This window comes from Mesoplodon bidens (assembly GCF_964165515.1).
Source record: "Mesoplodon bidens genome assembly, chromosome: X".
In the NCBI taxonomy this organism is placed as follows: Eukaryota; Metazoa; Chordata; class Mammalia; order Artiodactyla; family Ziphiidae; genus Mesoplodon; species Mesoplodon bidens.
The window spans coordinates 47912738-47918371 of NC_138163.1; positions in this window are offsets into that span (position 1 = coordinate 47912738).

Below are 5634 nucleotides of genomic sequence, written 5' to 3' on the forward strand. Positions count from 1 at the left end.
GGCTAATATTCCATTGTGTGTGTATACCACATCTGCTTTATCCATTCATCCATTGATGGACAATTATGTTGTTACCATACCTTGGCTATTGTAAATAATGCTTCAATGAACATAGGGGTGCAGTTATCTTTTTGAATTACTGTTTTCATGTTTTTCAGATAAACACTCAGAAGTGGAATAGCTGTGTCATATGGTAGTTCTATTCATAAGTACTTGAGGATCCTCCATACAGTTTTCCATAGTGGCTGCACCAATTTACAATCCCACAAACAGTATATGAAGTTTTCCTTTTCTCCACATCCTCTCCAACATTTGTTATTTCTTGTCTTTTCAATAATAGCCGTTCTAACAGGTATGAGGTGATATCTCATTTTGGTTTTGATTTGGATTTCCCAAATAATTAGTGATGTTGAACATCTTTTAATGTACCTGTTGGCCATTTGTATGTCTTTGGAAAAATGTCTGCTCAGATCCTCTGCCCATTATTTAATTGGATCGTTTGTTTTGTTGTTGTTGAGTTACATGAATTCCTTTTGGATATTAACTCCTTATTGCATATGTGATTTGCAAATATCTACTCGCATTCATTAGGTTGCATTTTCGTTTTGATGATGGTTTGCATCACTGTGCAGAAGCTTTTTAGTTTGATGTAGTCCCTTGTTTATTTTTGCTTGTTTCCTTTGTCTTTGGAGTCAGATCCACAAAAACATTACTAAGATCAATGTCAATGAGTTACCACCTGTGTTTTCTTCTAGGATTTTTGTGTGTGTGTGTGTGTGGTACACGGGCCTCTCACTGCTGCAGCCTCTCCTGTTGCAGAGCACAGGCTCCGGACGTGCAGACCCAGAGGCCACGGCTCACGGGCCCAGCCGCTTCACGGCACGCGGGATCCTCCCGGACCAGGGCACGAACCCACGTCCCCTGCATCGGCAGGCGGACTCTCAACCACTGCGCCACCAGGGAAGCCCTCTTCTGGGATTTTTATGGTTTCAGGTCTTACATTCAAGTCTTTAATCCATTTTGAGTTAATTTTTGTGTATGATGTAAGATAGTGGTTCAGTTTAATTCTTTTGCATGTGACTGTCCAGTTTTCCCAGCACCATTTATGGAAGAGACTATCCTTTCTCCAGTGCATGTTCCTTGATCCTTTGTTGCAGATTAATTGTCCACACATCTGTGGGTTCATTTCTGACCTTTCAGTTCTGTTCTATTGGTCTTTGTCTCCGTTTGTGTGCGAATACTATACTGTGTTGATTACTGTAGTTTTGTAGGTTAGCTTGAAACCAGGGAGCATGATAGCTCCAGTTTCATTCTTCTTTCTCAAGACTGTTTTGGCTATTCGGGATATTTTGTCATTCCATATAAATTTTTAGAACTTTTTTGTTCTAGTTCTGTGAAACATGGCATTAGAATTTTGAAAGTGATATCATTGAATCTGTAGGTTGCTTTGGGTAGTCTGGACATTTTAACAATATTAAGTCTTTCAATTTGTGATCATGGAATATCTTTTCCCTTTATTTGTGACTTCTTCAACTTCTTTCATCAGTGTCTTATACTTTTCAGTGTATAGGACTTTCACCTCTTTGGTTTAATTTTTTTCCTAGGTATTGTATTCTTTTTGAAGCAATTGTAAATAGGGTTGTTTTCTTCATTTTTCTTTCTGATAGTTCATTATTAGTGTATAGAAATGCCACAAATTTTTGTATATTGATTTTGTATCCTGTGACTTTACTGAGTTCATTGATTAGTTCAAACAGTGTTTTGGTGGAGTCTTTAGGGTTCTCTCTATATAGTATTATGTCATCTGCAAATAGTGACAGCTTTATTTCTTCCTTCCCAATTTGGATGCCTTTTATTTCTTTTTCTTACCTAGTTGCTCTGGCTAAAACTTCCAATACTATGTTGAATACAAGTAGTAAGAGTGGGCATCCTTGTCTTGTTTCTGACCTTAGAGGAAAAGCTTCCAGCTTTGCACCATTGAGTATGATATTAGCTGTGGGTTCATTATATATGGTGTTTATTATGTTGAGTTACAGTCCATCTATACCCACCACTTTGTTGAGAGTTTTTATCATAAATGGATGTTTAATTTTGTCAGATGCTTTTTCTGCATCTATTGAGATGATCATATGATTTTTATGCGTCATTTTGTTAATGTGATGTATCGTGTTGATTGATTCACAGATGGTGAACCATCCTTGCATCCCTGGAATAAATCCCACATGATTGTTGTGTATGATCCTTTTAAAGCACTGTTGGATTTGCTTTGCTAATATTTTGTTGAGGATTTTTGCATGTATGTTTATCAGTGATGTCAGCCTGTAATTTTCTTTTTTGTGGTGTCCTTATATAGTTTTGGTATCAGGGTAGTGCTGGCTTTGTGAAATGTGTTTAGAAGGTTTCTCTCCCCTTCAATCTTTTAGAAGAGTTTGAGAAAGAATGAATGAAAACATTCTTTGAATGTTTTATAGAAGTCATCAGTGAAGCCATCTGGTCCTGGGTTTTTGTTTGTTGGAAGCTTTCTAATTACTGTTTCGATCTCCTTACTAGTAATCAGTTTTTTCAGATTTTCTATTTCTTCATGATTCAGTCTTCGAGGACTATTTTTCTAGGAATTTATCCATTTTTTCTAGGTTATCCAATATGTTGGCATATAATTGTTCATAGTAATCTCTTATGATGTTTTGTATTTCTGTGGTATCAACTGTAACTTCTCTTTCTTTCCTGATTGTATTTAGAGTCCTCTCTTTTTTTTTTCTTGGTTAGTCTAGCTAAAGGTTTGCCGGTTTTGTTAATATTTTCAAAGAACCAGTGCTTAGTTTCATTGATATTTTCTGATTTTTTTAAGTCTCTTTTTCATTTATTTCCACTCTGATCTTTATTATTTCCTTCCTTCTACTAATTTTGGGCTTCTTTTGTTCTTCTTCTTCTAGTTCCTTTAGCTATAAAGTTATATTATCTATTTTGGATTTTTCTTGTTTCTTGAAGTAGGCCTGCATTGCTGTCACTTCCCTCTTAGCCCTAGTTTTGCTGCGTTCCCATAGATTTGGGTATGCTGTATTTTCATTTTCATTTGTCTCCAGATACTTTTTAAATGTATCCTTTGATTTCTTCAATTATCCATTGGTTGTTCAGTAGCATGTTGTTCAGTCTCCACGTTTTTTGTAATTTTTCCTGTTTTTTTTTCTTGTGATTGATTTCTAGTTTCATACCATTCTGGTTGGAAAAAATGTTTGATATGATTTCAGTCTTCTTGACTATATTGAGACTTGTTTTGTGACCTAACATGTTATCTACCCTGGAAAATGTTTCATGTGTACTTGAGAAGAATGTGTATTCTGCTGCTTTTGGATGAAATGTTCTTTATATATCTATTATGACCATTTGCTGTGATGTGTCATTTAAGTCTGATGTTTCCTTATTGATTTTCTGTCTGGATGATCTACCCATTGATGTAAGTAGGCTGGTAAATCTCCTACTATTCAATTCTCCCTTTAAGTCAGTTAATATTTGCTTTATATATCTTGGTGCTCCTCTGTTGGGTGCATTTATAAATGTTATATCTTCTTGCTGGATTGACCCATTTACATTACATAACACCCTCCTTTGTCTTTTGTTACAGCCTTTGTTTTTTTTTTTTTTTTTTGCTGTACGCGGGCCTCTCACTGCTGTGGCCTCTCCCGTTGCGGAGCACAGGCTCCGGACACACAGGCTCCGCGGCCATGGCTCGCGGGCCCAGCCGCTCCGCGGCATGTGGGATCTTCCGGGATAGGGGCACGAACCCGTGTCCCCTGCATCGGCAGGCGGACTCTCAACCACTGCGCCACCAGGGAAGCCCACAGCCTTTGTTTTAAAGTCTGTTTTGTCTGATACAAGTACAGCTACTCCAGTTTTCCTTTTATTTCCATTTGCATAGAATATGTTTTCCCATCCCTTCACTTTCAGTCTGTGTGTGTCCTTTCTTCTGAAGTGAGTCTTTTGTGTAGATGGGTCTTGTTTGTTTCTTTTAAATCCATTCAGCCATTTTATGCCTTTTGATTGGCAAATTTAGTCAACATACATTTAAAGTAATTATTGATAGGTGTATACTTATTGCCATTTAGTTAACTGTTTTCTGGTTGTTTTTGTAGTTCCTGTTTCTTTCTTTTTCTCTTTCTTTCTTCCCTTGTGATTTGGTCATTTTCTCTAGTGTTATATTTAGATTCCTTTCTCATTTTTTCTTGTGTATTTACTATAAGGTTTTTGTCCTTGTTGTTACTGTGAGGTTCACATATATCATCCTATGTAAATAGTAGCCTGTTTTAAGCTGGGAGCAACTTAAATTTGAAACACATTCCAAGGCTTTATCTTTTTTTCTTCCCCCACCACATTTTATACTTTCAATGACACATTTTGCATATTTTATTTTATGCATACCTTAAGTAATTATTGTAATTTTAGTTAATTTTACTGCTTTTGTCTTTTAACCTTTATGCTTGCTTTATAAATGATTGATCCACTACCTTTATTATATATTTACCATTTCCAGTTAGATTTTTACATTCATATGTTTCCTTATTAATTAGTGCCATTTCTTTTTCAGTGTAAAGAAGTCCCTTTAACATTTCATGAAGGGCTGGTTTAGCAGTGATGAACTCCTTTAACTTTTGCTTATCTGGGGAACTCTTGATCTCTTCCTCAGTTCTGAATGATAATTCTTCCAGGTAGAGAATTCTTGGTTGGAAGTTTTTTTCCTTTCAGCACTTTGAATATGTCATGCCAGTCCCTTCTAGCATGTAAAGTTTCTGCTGAAAACTCTGCAGATAGCCTTATGGGGTTTCCCTTATACATGACAAGTTATTTTTCTCTTGCTACTTTTACGATTCCTTCTTTATCCTTAACTTTTACCAGTGTATCTTGGTATGTTTCTTTAGGTTCATCTTATTTTGAGTTCTCTGGGCTTCCTGGATCTGGTTGTCTGTTTCCCTCCCCAGATTTTGGAATGTATCAGCCACTGTTCCTTCAAATAGATTTTTGTCCCTTTATCTCTCTTTTCTCCTTCTGGGACTTCTACAATGTGAATGTTATTCTTGATGTTGACCCTAAGGTCCCTTAAGGTATCTTTACTTTTTAAAATTCTTTTTTCATTTCGCTTCTCTGTCTGGGTGAGTTCCATTGTTTTGTCTTCCAGCTCACTGATTTGTTCTTCTGCCTCATCCAGTCTGCTATTGAACCCCTCTAGTGTATTTTTCATTTCAGTTATAATTTCTGTTTGGTACTTTCTTGTATTTTCTATCTCTTTGTTGAAGTTCTTACTCTGTTTATACATTCTTCTCCCAAGTTTGGTGAGCATCTTTATGACCATTACTTTGAATTCTATCAGGTAGATGGCTTTTCTCCATTTAATTTAACTATTTTTCTGAGATTCATCTTGGTCTTTCTATTGGAATATATTCCTCTGTCTCCTTATTTGGCCTAATTCTCTTTATTTGTTTCTATGTATTATGTAAATCAGCTATCTTTTCCAGCCTTGAAGGACTGGCCTTATTTAGAAGATGCCCTATAGGGCTTAGAGGCACAATCCAGAGCCAGGCACTGAAGTAGTCTCTCCTATGTGGGCTGAATATACTCTCCTTTTGTGGCAAGGCTGCAGCT